Here is a 19,650-nt window from a genome sequence, read left to right as displayed (position 1 = left end):
AGGCTTGCTTTCAGAAAGGTTGCCACTCTTTTAAGGCATCAGAGACTCCTGGGAATGAAGGAGATAAGAGGAACACAAGATGCCTCTTTTCTTTTCTTACTCTATTTTATTTGACATTTCACTTCTTTTTGCTTATTTGAAAAAGCCCTGATGAGGAGTGATCCTTGGCTGTGGCATGTCCCAGCAGGCTTGGTGGAGTGTGACAGTGAGTGTGACAGTGAGGGCCATGTCCTGCCTGAGTGGCCCCTGAGGCGATGGGGACCAAAGGCACCCTGCTGCCTGCAGCTCCCCTGCTGCCTGCAGCTCCCCTGCTGCCTGCAGCACCCCTGCTGCCTGCCATTACCCTCATGCAGGAGGAGGGCTGAGATTGCTCTTCTCCCCACAGCAGCAAACATCACCCCTCAAACCCATCCCCAGGTCTCTTGCGCGGAAGACACAGCTCCTGGAACACCAGTGAAATCACCTCATCAGGACTGATGGCAGTGAGCAAGCAGCATATTCTGCCTCCTCAGCTGAGATGGCACATGCAGGGTGTGGATGCTTGCTGGAGCATGAGGTTCAGTGCTGCTTTCTCACAGACCACCTCTGCAGAGCAGCGTGCTCAGCTCTGCTGTGTGCAGTGGTTGTGCAACACAGGTGTGCTGCCCCAACAAGGCACCTGTCAAATGCAAACACTGTCACAGGCCAATTCCTCCTCAAAATTTATACAGCGACATCTATGTGCAAAAAAATAAAAAATAAAAAATCCAGTAAGGCAGAGAAACACTTTTGAAACTTTGTATTGATCTTCTTTTAAAGCAATCTCCAGTTTTCAGCTATTTCCACACACTCATTCTTTGTCTAGGACAGGATATAACACACTGGATGAAATGTCAAAAATCAGCCCCTGTATTCAGCATGCTCAACAGTAATTTGTTTTATAGTGTGAGCAACAGTATCTAGTTTTGTGCTTGACATAATAAACATTACTAGTGTCCACTCAGCACCTCACTAACTTTTTAAAAACAGAAGTATTGCAAGCAGCTTTTTGTGCCATCTATGGGATGCCCTCAGTGCTTTCCAAATGCCTGGGAGTCCCAAGTACCAGGCAGGAATTGGCATCCTCTGTTTACACGTGGGAAAACAGAGCTAAAAGAGTTTATGTCTCCTGTTTCCAAACACAGTCACTAGCTTTGGGTCTCTGTCTTCTTGGTGCCAAACTGTGAGAGCTTTTAATTTCTGGCATGTGTGCAGAACAAAGAGCAACTGTTCGCTGGTTTAACTGGTTTGACTTGTACACAGCTCCCTTGAAAAGGTACCTTAATGTGGAGTCTGTGTAGTGCACTGAAGAAGCAGATGTTCCCTCCATCCCCACTGCATCCATCAGGTCTGGATTTTACAAGTGCCCCAGTCGAGGCCAACAGTGTTTGCAGTGTCCAGTGCTGCTGAGAGCTAGCCCAGGTGTTAGATCAAATGTCTGGAGCTGTGTGTAACATTTTTTCAGATGTGCTTCTCAGTGATTTTTTTTCCAGACAGATGCGGGAAGTCTGTGGTAGAGCTGGGAACAGAGCCTGTTCCTGTGCTGTGAGAGGCTGTGCCCCTGACAAGACACAGGCACGGCCCTACAAAGTAAATGTTGTGATTTCATGCCTGGAGTTGAATGGCACCCGGCAGTTGCACCAGGAGAATTTTTTCCCCCAGTCTCCAGATTCACAGGCATTCACTATGCAGCTAAAGCCTCAGAAAACCCTGAAATTCAACAGGAGTCGTTTGGTGCTTAATTTTGGGTCAGTTGTACCAGTGCACCTTTGTACTCATGTCCCTGTGTGCAGCTCAGTTATAGGATAACCTTAGGGGACAATAACCAGGAAAGCTCAGAGAGCTGGTGAGAGAGAGGGGAACAGGACCATGGGGCTGAGTTTAATACCAGCTTGCAGAGAAAGTATTTTAGCCCAGGAGGTGTCTGTTGGCTCTCACAGCATGTTCTGAAGCTGCTGCCTGTGCTGGATGATGGAGTCAGGACAGGGCTTATGGATGGATGACAGAAACTGTGGCTCTGCTTGCTTGGTTGAGCTGTCTGGAAGCATCACAAATCTCTTTCCTTTTTAATCATTAGCTGAGCTTCTCTGTGACAGGAGAGCCTGCCAGACTGTGTGTGTGAGCATGGTGTCCTCTGCTGGAGCCAGCTGCGGGGCAAACCCAGGGTCCTGACCGGCCCCTGCACATCTGGGCCACGCTTGTGAGGGGTGGGCACCCCCGGGGCTGGGGGCTGCAGGGCAGCTCCCTGCTCTCTGTTCTTCACTCTTTGGAAGAGCACAGCTCCACAGATTTTTCTGCCCACCCGCTTCCATGCGTTCGCATTGAAAGCCCGCTTTCTCAAGGAGTTCTCTTTTATTTGTTTAAGATGTGCAGTTCCCACAGATGAACGTGTTCTTAAGGACAGTGCCATGGATAAAGGCACAGAAGGCACAGAGCCAGCATTTGACAGCAGAATGCTCTTCGAGCACTGGCACGGCTGCGGCAGGTGAGCTTTCTACAAAGACCAGTTGAAACCACATCCCCAACCACCCCTCTGCCAGTATAGGTCAGGGATGGTGGCTTTTCTTGAGTAAAATTTCAGGCAGGATAATTTTTCTTTCTGTTTCTGTTTTAGCAAATGCTAAATATTAAGCCATGATTAGGCAAAAAGTAGTAAGAGGAACTTCAGACTGGAAAGCAGGACTTATACTTTTAACTTAGATGGGGAACTGGGAAACTTTTTCAGCAAATCTGCTTCCATGAAAAAAGAACATTCTGGCTGAAAGCATTTCAGCCATCTGCCATAAGAAGGTAAAAACCCCTCAGACCCTTCCCACTGAAAAATTCAGGATTTCCTGTAGGAAAAAACTGAATCTTTCAACTGTGGTTGAAGTATCTCTTTTTTCTTTCTTTTTTTTTTTTTTAAATGTATATCATCATCACTAAAACATGTAAAAGAAAGGAGTTTGGGGAAAACTTCAGCAGATACAGGGCAGGGAACAATCGTGGGCTGGCAAGAACCTGGAATCAGCGACCTAATCAGCCATTTCCCTCTCTAATTGCTATGATTCTACAGCTTAGAGAATTACACAACGTGTATTTTAGTTGGAACAAGATACTATTATTGAGTAAAGTGCATAATAATTGTGTTTCAGAAGGTGAAATAAATGTCTATCACCAGGCACTTCAATCCATCATTGTCCTTTGCTAAATTACCGAAATTGCACTACATTCAATACCAAAATTACTTGTAATAAAATGATTGCTGGACTGACACTCACAAAAAGATGTCTAGTACCCACATTTGTTTTCCTAATTGACAATTTTAGGCTTCAGTCTAGGGAGGGAGGAGTGCCCTCAGCCCTCCTTGCAGTTTATAGGAATGGAGGGCATGGAGCTCCTGCAGAGGCAGAGTCTGTTAGAGTGGAAGGCTCCTGCCTGCATGAAGTACCTCTGATTTCCTACTGCTTTTAAGTGTTTGCTAAGGTCACTGTATAAATCCATTTCACCTACATTTATAAAAATATTAGGCTTTGATAACAAGCCTTTCTCATAATGCTATACCACTTGATTATCTCGCTCTGCAATTTCTTCCCTGGCCATTCATTAATTAATGCCACATTTTACAGACTGGGGTAAGTGACTTGACCAAGAATACACAGCACAGAGATACATCCCTTGTCTGGGATCTTTGATGGCACTCTTGGAGATGCCACAACTTTTGTTGTTTCTTATTCCTGCAGCCTCTCCACCCTGCAGGATTCTAGTTGGCAAAATACAAAACTTTTAGTTTCAGAAGTCGTGACGAATTCTTTGTTTCAGCTCCTGGATATGACATTTAGATCAGGCCCACCTAGAAGAGCATTACTTTTTTTGTTTTACATAGTAGTCCAAAGATGTTAATCAGCTGTGTAATTAACTGATGCTGAGCTAAATTCAGCTGGTCTTTTAGACTTTAGCTAATGTGTCTGGTCACAGGGGAAAATAGAATTCTTCTACTCAGGCTAAGCAACATCCTTTTGCAAAGATGTATAACTATTTTTTCGTGAGACTGAGTGAACAGCTGAGGAAATCTTGCTTTCTGAAGCCCAAAACCCTCTTATTTCTCTCAGGGATTTTCCCAGCCTAGCTCAGAATGGATCTTTAAGAAATTTAATTGTAACCTGTTAGAATTTTTCTTTGGAAGAGAAACGTATACTCCATCCAGAAGACACTGAATTTAACTCCCTGCTGGATGTTTCCATGGCCTCAGCCAAAGGGATGAAACCCTTCTTCATGGCAGGTGACATAATCTGTAGGGCTTACTGACTCTCTAAGTGAAATATCAGATGCTCTCATAGATATTTTTCAGCTTTTTCTTTACATGAAAGGAGATATGAATGTCTCCTCCATCAGCAGTCACTATATAACATACATACTGTAAGGTCTATTAAAAAGTTTCAATAAGCTGAGCAAATATGAGGAATTCTGATGGGAAGGAATTAAAGCAGTCCATTTTTTTTCTTCCAAAATAAATATGCGAGTTAATCTGAAAAAGTGGAGAGTGCCAAATATTCATCTGATGTGCTAAAGTGACTCATGGCAAAGGTAGACAGTTTTATAGTGCAATTTCTTTACTTGTGTTGGAAATGGAGAGCTTCCAAGTGGCACTTATGAAACAATTAGCTCTTCAAGGATAATCAGATTTGTATGAAAATGTAAAGATAAGTGATTTAGCTGTGATCTCAGCTGGAAAGTGACTGAGGGTAGTGGGCCACACTCCACAGTAGAAATCCCCTTTCTTTTCCTAAATGGCACTTTTGCTGAAATGTGCTGGATTCAAGCAAGCAAGGGCTCCCTTGACTTTCATTGCTAGGATGACACACGACTGATTTGCATCATTAGAGATCTTTGCTGATGGCTGAACTGCTTTGCATATAAATGAGACCTAACCTGAACAGCTGCTCAGCTGGTGGGTGTGAAGGATTTACAGCTCCAGATCAGGTCCCTGCTCACCACCAGCCTCTGAAGGAACTCCAGACTGATGGAAAACACGGAATGTTTCATACTTGCATCCCCAGAGATTGGGCAAGTGCAGAGGCTGGCAGTTCAAATGGCCAAAAAGCCTTTCTTGAAGCCTTTTAATATTTTCAAGTGAAAATGTTCATTTTTCAGTCTTGCCCTGTCCCTTGAAATTATCATGAATGGTGGAAGAGCAAGGTGGAGATGGAATAGTTCTGACAGCATGACAAAGGCTCATCCTTGCATCTTCAGGTGTTGCCTGTGGCTTCCCCACAGACCTCTTCTGCTACTTCCACAACCTGGCCATCTCCAAATTGCCTAAGGTCGGGGCAGGCAGTGCAGAGCTGTCCGGAGCAGCCCTTGGGTTTTCTTCCATTGAGGTGTTTGTCCTAGAGCTCCTGTTCACCGGACCTCTGCTGTTGGCAGTGTGTTACTCCTTAAAATGTGCTGTCTCAGCTCTGCCTTTGCAAGTGCACTTTGTGCAGAAAGTGTCAGAAAATGAGATTATGGCTTCCTGACCTCAGCCTCACTTGAGCTGTATGGGAAGGCCCCCTAGGAAACCTGTTTCTGTGTTATTTTCAGGCTAGTTTCCAAATCCCCAGAAGCCTGGCGAAGACAAGTAGGCAGCCAAGCCTTGAGTAACATCTGCCTGAACCCTCCCTAAAGATTCTCCTGTTTATGGAGCAACCCACATTGTCAAAGACATCCTTAATGATGTGTCAGAGATAAGAGTAGCTCTCAGCCCCAGGAGATCCAGAGAGCACAGTTTGGATCTTTGGCCAAAGCACCGGGCAGGGGTATATCTCTAGAGCAGAGGTGATGGTCACCTCAAATTCAAGGACTAGCAAACACCTGCACCCTGTTTAATGTCAGAGGTATCACTGCCAGCGGTAGGATTGAGAAAAATTATATTTAGAGGGTTTCCAATAAGGCATTTGTAGATTCAGGTGTACAAACCTGTGAAAGTGTTTGGTCTCCTGGTGATGTTCACACATGGACACAAAACATGTTGGTCTTGAAAGGATGCTTGTACACTGCTTGCTCCTCCTGAAGCTGGCAGAACAGGGAATGAGCACTGTGACCTCACTGCCTCTGCAATAAATCCTTGATGATACGAAGGCACCTGGCAACTCTGCAAGGAGTGGCAAGTGTAGAGCTAGTGATGGCAAAATCCTTCAGGGGCTGCTTCTTGTGGAGGCAGAACTCAACCTGTTATAAACACATCCTCCTTCCCTGAGTGTGGTTGGTTTTATCTCCAGGTTGAGGAGTGTTGAGATCCCATATGGAAGAGGAAGCTGTTGGGCTTTAAGAGCTTTGTTTACTTCTATAAGGCCTAACAAACATGGTTGTTAAGGCCCCCTAGGAGGTCTTTCTTATGAAGCTGGGAGCTATTGGATTAGGCAAATGAGAGCCAGAGATTTGCCTAATAGCTTGACAGGCCATGAGGGATTAGACACTTGTGGGCTGGTGTAAACTTGTGGGACAGAGATGCTGTGGCATGGGTCTCTTCTTAGCCATGGATAAATGCCTTGTCAATGTGGGTTAATCTTGTTTGCCTTGTCTTCCATAATGCTGCATTGCAGGACACAACCTCTGTCAATTTAATCACTGTTGGAATGGAATTGTAGGCTTTTGTTTCAGGTCCTCCACTCTTCCCTAATGCAGCACTTTCAGCATCACAGGGGTGAGTGATTAACGACAATTTTCAAACTCCTGAAATAGTTGTTCCTTTGGGACCAAAAGTTCTGTTGTCACTGGCTGAATGCGGGTCCATCTGGGGAGATTCCACTGCTGTCCTCTGATTGTGGACCCATCTCTCCTCATTCCCTTTTCAAACACTGGCCTCCCGTGTCTCTCCTTACCAAGATAACAAAGAAGCCCTTCCCCTGAGCTGGGATTCTCCCTTGTCATTATGCTGTGCTGAAAGCAGCAGGCCAGCCCTGGAATGGCACTTTGTGGACTCTCAGAGAGCACCCAGCCCTCGCTGGGACACTCTGACACCTCTCATTTGATTGAAAGTCAGTGGTGATTGTCCTCGTAGGTGGGTGGATGGTTCACAGCGGGACTGAAGTACCAAGTGTTAAGGGAGACTAAAGAAAGTGGACACGGGACCCCACAGCTCCCAGATCCCTTTGCCTTGATGGGGCAGAGGGCTGTGAGTGTGCATGGTTTATCATGGCTTTTACAGCTCCTCTCACTTCTGATCCTGACCAGCCTAGACAAGAATCCCTGGGCTGGATTTGCTCCCAGGGCACAGGCTGTGTTTCTCTCATTACACTGCAGAGTCCATCCAATCCAGCTCACACTTTTTAGATGCCTTCACATTTCCTCTCTCCCTACCTTCCCTTGTCCTCCCTACAAATACACCAAGAGCTCAGCAGATCTGGATCCAACACAGGAGCTGGGGTCCAAACACCTGCAGCCACTGTGGGCACACAGCTCCGAGCTTTGCTTGATGAATGCTTGTCAGATCTGAGGAAGCCAGGAGGATTCACTGGAGGCAGCCTCCCCCACAGCCCATTAGCATCTGCAAGACACTGGAGGGGACAGTGCAGGTGGGAGGAAGAGCTCAGGCCAGAGCCTTTTGGTCCACAATGGGCGGCATCTTGCTCAGTTGTGCAAATTGCTTGTGCAGTCTGGGGGGCCGTAAACCCAAGCGGCTCCTGTGAGAGCCCAGCCCCTGCTCAGCCCTGTGCCCAGGCTGTGGCAGAGCTGCAGGCAGGGGGGGCAGATGGGGACAGGTGCCAGTGATGCTGGAGTACCAGGTGACAGCCCCACGGCATTGACAGGGACAAGGCTGCCTTGAGTGCATGCAGTGATGGCAGTCACTGGCTCAACAACTGCAGGGAGATTGCTCTCTGCAGAAAAACCAACTGCAGAGAGATTGCTGTGAAAAACTGCCTCAGGTGTTGTCCCTGACTCCTTCATGAGCCCAGCAGAGAGCAGATGCAGATGCCAAAAGAGTTGTGAGTACAGACCTTGCAGGCTGGTCCTTTACTGACACATCTCCAAGGCAGCACCTTTTCCTGAGGGCATGGAAGGGGCTGCAGGGCAGTGAGAGGGAGTGGGGGTGGCAGTCAGACCCTTGTCAGCTGTACACAGGCACTGGGCCCAGCTCATGAAATGCTATCTACCTCCCATCCACTTCTCTGTGTCTTCCTTACCTAACAGGGAGTGGGAAGTTTTAGATTGCCATGTGAGCTCTTAGGAGCAGGTGTGTAATGGGGAATTTCTCCTCTGTTCCACAGAGCTCTCTGCCACCCAGCCTCTGCTCTTTCCACACTGCAACACCCAGCCCTGGGCAAGGTTGAAGCTATGAACCAAAAGCTGGCCAGCACAGAGGCCAAAACAAAATCTCAGAAGAGTCTGTGCCAGTGTATTAATTGTCTGTAGAGTGGGACCTGGCAGAAGGAAGCACAGCCTGCCTTCATGGAGGGACACATGCTTGGGGCTGCAGCAGGGAGGGGTAAAGCTCATCCTGCACGTGCCTTCACTGCCTGACTGCTTTGTGCTCCAACTCAGTGCTGGCTGGCCCAGGCGAGTGGCTGGAGAGCAAGGCTGCGCTGGCTGATATCAGCTCTGCTCGGGGCTGAGAGGCTGCATCTGGTTTGGATCTCCCTGACTGCTGCAGTGCTCTGTGCAGATTGAGATATGAGCCTGGAGAGTCCCGAGCTGCACCCTGCCACAGCCTGGCACAGGGTGGTCTAATGCACTCCATTACTGCTCTTTATTATCAGGCTCCACTAATGAATTCCACTAATGTGCAAAACCCTGCACGACAAAGCAGCCCTTGATCGTCTCCCACGCCCTTGCTCCCAAGCCCTGTAAGGCTTCCTGCTCTAGCTGAGGAGTTCCACTTGGAACAGGAGCCCAGCTCAGCAGGTGCTGAAGGTGTATCATCCTCAAGTGAGCTAACTGAGCCTGGGTGATTCCTCTCCCGGGGTCTCACTGCTGGTTCTTGCCCAGGGAGGACACCTGGGTTTTCACCAGGCCAGGAGCTATCTTGCATTTTGGCCTGGAGCTGGTTTAAAGCATGTTCCCTGGTAGTGGCTCCTGCTTTCTGAGGCAGTCCCAGGAGATTCCTGGGCTGGGACAAAGAGGGCAGTTGCCATTTAATGAATGGAGCTGGGCATATCACCCGTGGTCCTGCAGCCATCGTTCCTCAAACACAAAGGGTCTGCCACCCTTCCTTCCTGAGGCACAGGATCCTCATGGAGCAGGGCTGTGAGCTTTGGTAATAAACTGACCCTGCAGAGAAGAGGAGAAGGAAGGAGAGGGCTCCTGCTGCCCTTGGCATGGTGCAGGCAGCCCAGGGCAACTATCACAACCAGACATCATTGTTTTTTCATTCTGAGTGCTAAGCTATATAAACAGAATAAAATATCATGCAGAGGACTGCTTACATATTGCCTGTGACTTTTGTATATCTTAATTTAAGAGTTTACAAATTACAGTCCTTCTGCCTAGCCAGCAGCTATTGAGCTCCCAGAAGGAAGTTCTTTGGCCACTTCTGTCTGTACTGTCCAAATGTCTGTAGAAGAAATACCCTGGGAAGAGAACCTGCCACATTGTCCATCACTGCATACAGTGGGCTCTTACCTCTTGCTGTGCCTTTGGAGACCACTTTGTTCTCCTATTCCTTTCCTTTAACTGGCTCTGTCTTTACTCATTGGGGGCCTTGTACTTAGACAAGATCCAAATTTTGCATAATAAAAGGGCTCCCTAATAGCTGGCAGTGCATCCTGCTGTTCCCTGTGTCCCGTTGTTGAAGATTAAACAGATGTAAAATTAGGAGCTGAATCTCTCTGCATTTGGGGGTCCTTGTCCATAGCTGGAGATGAGAGATTAAGATGTGACCTTTTCCCAGGAAAAGCAATTTAAGAGATCAAGAAATTATAATCCTCAACAAACTTTTCTCCAAAGAATTTTGCTTTAAATCCCACTGGCCATGTACATTTTTGCTCACAGCTTTCTTTGCTTCTCTTGACTGCACACTCCAGTGAAATCCCAGATCCTTTACCAGAAATGCTTTTGAATGCTCCATCCCCACCTACTCTTTTGGACCCCTAAGGGAGACAAATAAACAGAAGGGAAGGTTTACTGCAAGCAGAAAAGAAGTCAACAATTTCCCTTCACGACAGGAGACTTCACTCAACTCAGCATCTGCAGGCCTTAGTGCTGTATTGCCCTGAGCAGCTCATGTTCCTGGGCATGGTTTCCAGGCTGAACCAAGTCCCAGTCCATACCAATGCACACTAATATCTTCTTGGCATGCCCTACTCCATCTCTTTTGAACAGGCTCACAATTGCTTGGCTTCATCTTAGGGTGGTAATCACATAAAAAAGGCAGAAAAAGTAATCACATAAAAAAGTAGAAAGTGAGTTTAATTTGTCTCCTGGCCTAGCAGCAGACTCCTTTCGGCAAATGGTCAGAACTTGTGTTTAAAAGCTCATTGCAAAAAACAGTATCCACGGCTGATTGAGGTCTCAGTGTTGGGAAACCTTGAGATTTGTAAGTGGAGAAGGAGCCCCATTAATTCCTGTCTAGACTGGCTTCTGAGCCCAGGTTCCAGAGATGAAAGGACACTTTATTAAGACAGGACATAAATCCACCCTGCCAACAAGTCCGCACTCCTCTGGATTATTTACACCTCTCTCCCTCCCTCTGGTCATTGCCTGTCCCTACATAATCTACATTAAAGTCCTGACAGGATTAAACCAACATGTCTTACACTTTGAATATCAGGCTCTGTGTGCTTTCCTTTCCACCATGTCACAAAAAAAGACATCATGTTTTTACAGATAGACCGAAAATAAAAAATTCGGTGTCTAATGAAAGGAGCTTGATGTTATGACTGATAGATAAAAAGTGTGCTTGGGAGATTTTATAGTGAAAGTGGCCTTTGCTGCACCTACAGCTCCCCTCCTTGGCATGTCTGGTGCTGTGTGTCACTAAGGGCAGCCAGGGGCTGTATGAACAGAGCCATCTGGGCTCTGAGCACCAGCTTTTGGATGAGGGCAACTGCCTGGGGTCAGGCTACATCCCCTCTCGTATGCAGGACTGTCCACCCTGGCAGGGCTGGGGACCCAGGGGTTGCAGAGGGCATGGGCAGTTTAGGGTGAAGGCTCTGAGGACAGGCTTTTTCATTCAGAGGTTTTACAAATTTTCATTGCTCTTGAGGCTTTACTCCTTTATTTTCTGACATCGGAAAGTTCCTATAGTTGTCTGTGGGTTTTTTGGTGTTTATGGAAGAGCTGCAGCACTGTATGAGAGTAGTAGATCCTGTCATCTCATGTTTGCATGAGCTTCTCCACCTTCCCTTGCAGCCAGGCAATGGGGAGCAGACAGTGCTTACGGAGAAGAGCCTCAAAAGGACTTTATACAAATATATTTTTAGGCTGAAAATGTAAAATGTTCCTTCACTGTATGAATATCTCTGCAATCCCTGGCTCATTTCTGCTGTAGGTCCTTTTCAGCCATAGGACTGAGGGGTGCAGTGAGTACATTAGTGAGCTGGGTGCTTTACACAGAAATGAAAGCCAGGCAAAGTGCTTGTAGCTACAGGCAGCAAAGTTTCTGGGTGATGTGGAAGTGCTGCAGCCTGCAAGGAGACATCCAGGCACTGCTGCAGGACTGGAGCTGGTGCTTCCCTGGAACGTGTGTGCTCCCAGAGCAGGGCAGATCAATCCTTTGGCAGAGTGACTAATACTTCAGATTAATTTGTTAGAGAGGACAGATGGGTTCATGAGCGCACTCTGATGCAGGACGCCCTTGCTGAGGCAGGCTTTGTGCGTTTGCAGCGCTGCTTGGTACATCCCCAGTGATAAGAGCCCTTGCTGACAGAGCTGCCCAGGGCCCTGGGACTCACAGACTGCAGATTTCAGCACGTGGTAGCCATGGCAGGCTAAGGAAATGATGAGTGCTCTTAAAAGGACACTCTGAATTTTGTGTCACCAGACAGAGCTCTCCTTAGAGTCATGGTCTGTTTGGATCTGCGTTTGAACTGACTGCAGTACTTGCAATCCTTTTGTATGCATCTTTTCTTGCCTTTTTATCAAATGAGCTTACTGGCATGGTCAATTTGAAGTCATTAGCAAATGTTTATCTAGAGTGAGTTTGAAACCTATAAAAAAGACCATTTGAAGTGTTTCCAAGATTTGCATTCATTTGGCCAAAGAAATCATGACACCTGGTTTATGTGTCCAATCCAACATACCCAGACTACTCCAATTTTGAATATCAAATGTCTGCATTGAGCTTGAAAGACTACTTCCAAAACAAGGCTCAACCACACTACAGAAATAATTAAACATTATTTCTACAGGAATAAGTAAACAAAAATTCTACAGAAATAAGTAAACAAAAATAAATTAATAGCTGTTCACATACTTGAAGAAAAGAATTACTGAACATATTATTCAGCAGCTTTCTTATTTACTTTTTTCAGCAGCATTAAAGGTCAGTGTCAATCTCCCTGTTAGATACCCAGCTTTGGCTCTCCATGTGCTTCAGCAGTTGACAGTGCAGGTAAATACCTTGAGTTTTGCCTTTTTGGCTTTATTGTTAGATACCTGGGACCTCACTGTTCTTAAACAGTTTCTATCCTTCCCTTTCTGGCAGAATTCTCTGAGCTGGAAGAGCGCAGTAATAATCTCCACATCCTTTCTGCTCACACAGAAAAACTCCCCATGCCTTGCCGTGTTTTTCCTTCCCAGGTCTGTGTCAGGCTGAGCAGAGGGCTCCAGGATGAATTGAGCACAAGGCTGAATGGGACAAGAGCCCCAGTGAGCCCGTCCCAGGCAGGAGGCTGTGCCCCCAGAGCCTGCCGGGCACCAGAGCACGTGGAGCTGCTGCCTGCAGGGACGGGCCAGGCTGTGCTCCTGCTCAGGATGGAGCTGCAGCAAGAGGCTTTTGTCTAGCAGAAAGAGACCACAGAGTCCCAGAGTTACTTCCCACTGGCTTGCCTTCGGTTCATCAGTTTCAGTGGCGCAGTGGGTAGGATCAGCCAGAAGCCATCTGTTAGTCTGGCCTGGGAGAGGAGGCTGAAGTAAGCAGTGTGGGGAGAAAAATCTCTAGAAATAGCAGACTTTTTCACCATTTTATGGAGCATATTTTCACATTCTCACTAGTCTAAACTCACCAGGAATTCTAGCAGGAGCAGGCTCAGTTTCATGTTATCCTCTTGCTTTTCCAGCTTTTTATGCAGAGATCCTTGCTAAAAAATTGAAAGCCAGTATATATGTGTAAGGTACACATATATATGTGTACCTACTTTAACCTGATTAACAGCCACTGCTGTAGGCAATGCTGTGATGGCCACGTGTGTGGAAACACTGGGTAAATTGGGAACTGCTTTTAGTGGGCTTGTCACTGTGGCCCAGAGCTCCCAAATGCAGGTAATGATGGGACAGATGGCCCAGAGGACCTTCATCTGCCCCTGATGGTGTCTGAGCCAGAGAGTTTTACAGCACTGACTGTTCCTGCATCTCCTCAAGTCCTGCAGCCAGCTTCACTGCAGACATGCTCTGTGTAACACTCTGGAACTCTCTTCCCAAGCATGAAGAACAGAGGTTCTGCTTCTTAAACACTCAAACCCATCATCACATAAGGGTGACAGATGGGTTAGTGTGGATCACAGGCATTAAAAGCCTCCCCCAAACTTCCATCCACAGATGTTCCACCATTTACATTTGTTTGGATTTTTTTTTTTTGCATATACCTAGAATCATCTCTCTTGCCTGCAGCACAGCTTCTTACAAACCCAGACAAGTCCTTGGGTGTCTCTGGTCTTCCACAAATGGAAAAACAGCAGCTGCTTCCTATAAGAAGTCATGAAATAATTTTTTTATAGTAAATTGATAAAAATATAATACTTTCCCAAGAAACAAAAGAAGTGTTTTATGACCAACCATCTTTCATCAGATAATACTGCTGAGGTAAGGACTCCTTCCAGCTGGCATGTGTCCCATCTTTCATTTCCTCCAGGAAGTGAGACGAGAGAAGGAAATGGCTGGGAACCTCCAGGAGCATGCTGATATGGAAAATCCCACCACCTCTGTACTTCAGAGATGCTGCAATCATGTCTTCTAAAACAGTGTTAAGTAAGAGCTGGGGAGAATTATCCACAAGATAGAATTCTTGTAAACTTTTGCTATCTAGCCACGTAGGGGGACATTTTTCTCTTCTGTTTAACCTGCCTGTTCTTTCCTCCTTCTGGCATTTATTAATCTGACTGGTTAACCATTCAGTCCAGCCTAAAAACAGATCTCACCACAAATCCTGTTCTCTGTGGTGGACTCAGAAAAGGCTCTGGCTGAACAAACTCACTTCTCCTGTCTTAACTCTGAAGGGCAGAGCTAAATGCTAGAGATGGATGTTCACCATGAAATTCACACTACAGGTTTCCTGTTTGGAGCAGCCACTAGTGCTAGGGACACTAGAGTTTCCATTTTTACACCATCTCTGTTTTGACAGGGCCCTTCATGATTCATCAGCAATTTGGATGCTTCTGGCTATGCAGTATTCACTGCACCCATCCCATTCCTGATAAACAGATTCAGGAGCTCTAATCACAGGGGTAGTGTACTCAATAACCATTGCTCCTTAATTGTTTATGATCTTTATCTCTTTCCCTCCAAGGGTTTTTTCCTGTGGGAGGACCAGTGTTTCTCTTTGAACTGACTTTTCCTTTCAACATTTATCATTCAGGACTGCTCAAGTGCTGTTCCAGTGCAGAAGCCACTTGCAAACTATTTGTAGCAGCTGCCTTTTTGGAACTTTGCTGTTTGCAGTGCTTGATCCCTCACTTAAACTACCCAACAGTGTCTCTCCATCTGTGCATGAGACCCCTGCACCACACACCATGCTTCTGGGGGAGCTGGTGTGCATCTGGCCTCCTGCCTCTACTTGTTTTGTGTCTGACCCTGGGGGAGCATTTCAGTGTGCTGCAGCACCCCTGAGCAGCATCTAAGGAGAGGTGAACCACAGCCAGGCGTGATGTTTGGGTTAGGGGCTGATACTGGTTCCAGTGGGACTGTCTGCACCCCTAGGACTGCCCCTTCTGCCTGAGAGCTCTGCACAGAAAGCCTCAGAGCACTTAGAACATGAACATGTGTTTGGGATGGAGGAACAAGTGAAAAATAGCATGAGGCAGAAAGGAAAGCTACAGATCATTTCCATCAGCAGAGTTGTCGTGTCCCATGGCTTATGTGTGTTCTCTTGTAATATGGGAATAATTACTCGACGGCTGTCTCCAGTTGTGTCTGATTATTAAAATCAATAATGCATGCATTGGTCTGGCAGTGATTTGCATGCACAGCTTTTCCTATTTGTTGGTGGCCAACAGAGCTGCTTGTGTCTGGAGAGCTGTGAAACCCCACGTTGCTCCCTAGACTGTTCCTGTCTAACATGCTCTGTGGCTCCTGGTTCTAATCTCCACTGGTCCCCACCTGGGCAGTTCCTGGAGGAGAACCTTGCTGCACACCTGGGAGTCCTGGCCAGGCAGGATGCAGCCAGGCCAGCTCGGTCAATATTGACTTTGCTGCAGGCTTTGGTGCAGAGATGGTTATCTTGTTCACCAGGTAAGTTAGCCCATTAGCACAAGTGACTTTGAGGCCATTAAAGACACAAAATCGATGAAGTTGAAAAGGGGGGATCCTTTCAAATGAAGGCACCACGTTATCAGCCCATGCAGGTCACAGGGACCAGGACCTGCACTTTGACCTGCACTCTGGAGTGTACTGGGTGACAAGTGTAAATGGGACTTTCACAGGGTGGTCTCTGTCCACCACACTTGCCTCCCTGTCTTCTCTCCCTTGCATCCTGGGCACAGTAATTTGCAGGATTTTCTTTCCTGGTGTGGCTGTGCAGCCCTGCTTTCCCAGCTCTGGCATTAGACAGAATGAAAACTTTCCATCTGTAGATGTTTGCTTTATGGGAAGGAGTTTTTTGCACAGCATGAAACTTTCCATTGTATTCACAATTGGTTTCCAGCAAACTAAGTAAAGGTGAAAAATTCCTCCCTGACTGCATGGCAGGGGCACCCTGGGGCACACACAGCCTCTCTGGAGCCAGGCCCCAGGGGCAGGAGTGACAGAAAGGGGTGGCACAGCCTGACCTTGCAGGTCTACCCACAGAGACCTTCTCTGGGGAACAGGGTTATGTTGGCTCAGCCATGCCAGCTGGAAATGCAGGAGAGAGCTCACTGATGGCCTCTCCTGCTGTGCACAAAGGCCTGACTGCTTTCCCCAGTGGGCAGTGGAAAGCTCCCAGGTAGCAGCAGGATTTCCTCCCTTGTGCACAAGCCAGCTGCTTTCCTGCTAACAGTGAGCTTTTATTTAGCATCCCCTGAGCTGCCAGAGGGGATGGGTGTGTTTTTCTCAAGTAAATTCTGGCTCCTTGCAAGTCCCTTTTCTCTCCCCATGCCGTGCATCCGCTAGTGCTCCCCAAATTTCCTGCAGGATCCAGAGTATTCACACAGCTGCTTGCTGAAAGGGCTCTGCAGTCAGTGCATTCATCCTCTGCGTGCTGAGCTAAAAGGGACTGATCTTTGAGAAGGGCAAGAAGGAGCTTGTCCCCAGTGCAGGGAGAGTGAGGGCAGGCTGAGCTCCTGCATGGTGGCTGTTCACAGACACACAGTGCTCTGGGTTCCTTGGTGTTGGGCCAAGGTGTGCAGATCTCACTGGCCTTCAGCTGTGCCTGGTGAGAGCAGCTGTGTTTAAACCAAGAGGAGGGACTGCAAAATTGGAAAATAAGGCACATGGGTGTGTTCCATTAAGAGTAGTTGATCTGACCTGAGAAGGGTGAGTTACTGCTGTACTGGCTAAAAAGGTGCTGGGGCAGGGGGAGGGGAAGCAGTCTGGCTTGCTGCCCCAGAGGGAGATGGGCTGCTCTGAGATAGGGAGCTCTTGTGGGGAGGGGAGCTTTCTTTCCTTGGCTATAGTCCAGAAGCTTCTGTGTAAGGGATGGGAAGAAAGGGAGGTGAGAGGAGAGTCTCTGAGATCATTCTCAGGGCAGCAGAAAAGTGATTGACTTTAATGAGAGGCTCCAAATAGAAATTGGAGATAAACCTCTGTGGGTGGTGTCTGATCCAGGACTGAGCCAGGGGTGTCTCTGGAGATACAGAGCCTCTAGCTCACTGCCCTCTCCTCCTGCAAACAGTCATGCTCCTAAGAGAAAAGGCTCTGAGGGGAAAGGTTCGGGGAAAGTGAAGTGCCTGGGTGAAAAGAGATGGCAGGGAGCTATCAAAAGCTTTTCTGAGATGAACTGTATTTTGGGGGGTACATGCAGTGTCTGTTCCTCTGACCCATCCTGCGAGGTGGTGGTGGCATGGTAAGTGTTTGTAGGGACAGTTTTCATACTGCCCACAGCAAAATGAATGCTGATAGCTTTATATTGCTTCCCTGTGTTACAAACCAACCTTCACTTCATGTTAATAGCTTGAGGTAGGACTTAAACGTTCTAAATTAGAACAAAACTCCAGTACCTGTCTTATTAGGAGGTCATTAGCAACCAGGACGGGTTTAACCATTGAGTGGATAAATCTGCAGCTGGATTGAAGCCTAATTGACTCAATGATGAACCACACTGTAATATTTCACACAAAGCACTAGATTTAAAACCAGCCCAAAGTGGGGAGGTCTGCAGTGTCTGTTGTCACATTCAGGTCACTGATGCACACTCCTATTTTAACTTGATTCTGGTGCTTTAAAGGAAAGTAGGGAAAAGAGCTAACTTATGAATTTTTTCAAAGCAACATGAAGGTATTTCACTCTAGCTTTTTTCCCCAACTAGAAAAGCAGCTGCTGTGTCTTGCCCTCACAGCCTGCTGCAAGCCAGGGGCTGTCTCAGGATTGCATTTGTGCTGCTGTCTGAAAGCTTGGCTGCGAGTCTGGAAAGAGCAGGGTCGTGCCAGCCCAGGGGGCTTCTGTGGTGACCTGAGTGCTGCAGCTGCTCTTGCCAGAGGCATTTATTCCCCTAAATGCTGTTCCTCAAGGTATTTTTGAGGGGCTTGTTGCTAAGGTCCCTCTGGCTGTGAAGCTGTGCCTCCTGCCACAGGACCAGAGGTTTCTCCACAGTGTCCAAGGGTAAAGCTTGGGGATGTGTCCTTGTTAAAGCTGTGAGACAGAAACATCGCCCTGGACTTACCCTGTTTCCTGGGGAGGCAGATTGTTTTGCTGGGTTTTCCCATTAAATCCCTATCTCCTAATAAAATACTACAAGAAAAAATTCATTGTTCCTGCCAAATTTAACAGGAAATTGAGAATAAATATTTTTACTTCAGCAAGCTTGCTTTTTAGCAGCCCAGGCTTTTCCTGGGGGTGGGTAGACGCCTGCTTGGTCTATCCTTTAAGCCAGCCCTGGCAGAGCAGCTCACTGCAGGGGGCTGAGCACTGCTTGAGACCACACTGGAGCCAGGTTTGCTGCAGGGGACATTACTGACTGCTGTCACACTTTCCCATGTCACACACATTCCTAATTTCTGCCGTTTTTTCTCACAGCTGAGCTTAAATACGAGGAGAAGAGAATGAGTTTTGCCTCCAAATGTGAAATCAGCTTTGTCTAATACCAGTTTGGGGCAAAAAAAAAAAAGGAGTTCTAGCCCTGGTTCTGTTCCTAGGGATGAGATGACAAAGAGCCCTGCTGTGGAAAGGGGCAAGAGGGGATAAATGAGCACACACAGAGCAGCAATCACAGTGTGGCAGCAACTGATGAGCCTCTGCTCTGGAACAACTCTGAGAGGAAGGTCTCTGGTTGCTCAGGATATGGCCAAACTCCTCATCCATCCTGTTGTGAGGAGAGAAAGGAACAGCCATTTAAAGTGATGAACAGGCTTAATGGCAAATAGGAAGCCCACATAATAGAGCAGGAACAAAATGCAATTTTACTGCATCTACCAGAAAAACAAATCTTTTTAATCCAGAGAGAGAAAAATTACTCATGAAGCCCAAAAGCAAGGGAGAAAGCAAGTAGTGCATAAGGAAGAAAATAAACCATTTGGTAATGGCCTTATTAAAGTAGCCAATTATGTTTATTCCATGTGGATAATGGCGTTTTTGCACAGGTGGCAGAGACTGCCATGGGAGAGGTGCCTGGTACCTGGGAGGGCACAGCAGCCTGCAGCCCCCCACTCTCAGTGTGCCCCCCATTCCTGGCCAGCCCAGCTGCTGAACAAAACCCACCCTTCTCAGCTCTTGTGCAGCAGGAAAGGAAAGCCCTAAGGACCATCCAGGACCTTTACAAAGGTTGCAGATGGCTGTGGAAATGGCCAGGGTGCGGGCCAGGGCACAGTAAAAGTGACAGCCATCCCCCCATTCCCGGCTCCATTCTGGAGGGAATCCCAGGGTGCTCCAAGGCCACGGGACAAACCCTCAGGGACCAAGCCCCTCTCCTCCAGTGACTCAGCTGAACAGTGGCTTGCACCCTAACTCTGTCAAGGCCAGGAAGTCCATATCTAGCCTGTGTGTGCTCCCAGTCCTTCCCCAAAACTTCTGGAGGTTGCTTTGACTTCGCAGGTCTGTCTGATGTAGTCAACCCCCTTGAGCTGGGATACAGGAACCTCTCAGCAGGTTTTGCTGCAGCCCCAAACCTTAGTCCTGTTAGATGTCCCACATCCAAGAAGCCATCCTCCATTTTCACTTCCATAGCACAAT

This window comes from Fringilla coelebs, assembly GCF_963513975.1.
Source record: "Fringilla coelebs genome assembly, chromosome: 10".
NCBI classification, from domain to species: Eukaryota; Metazoa; Chordata; class Aves; order Passeriformes; family Fringillidae; genus Fringilla; species Fringilla coelebs.
This window is presented reverse-complemented; position numbering follows the sequence as displayed.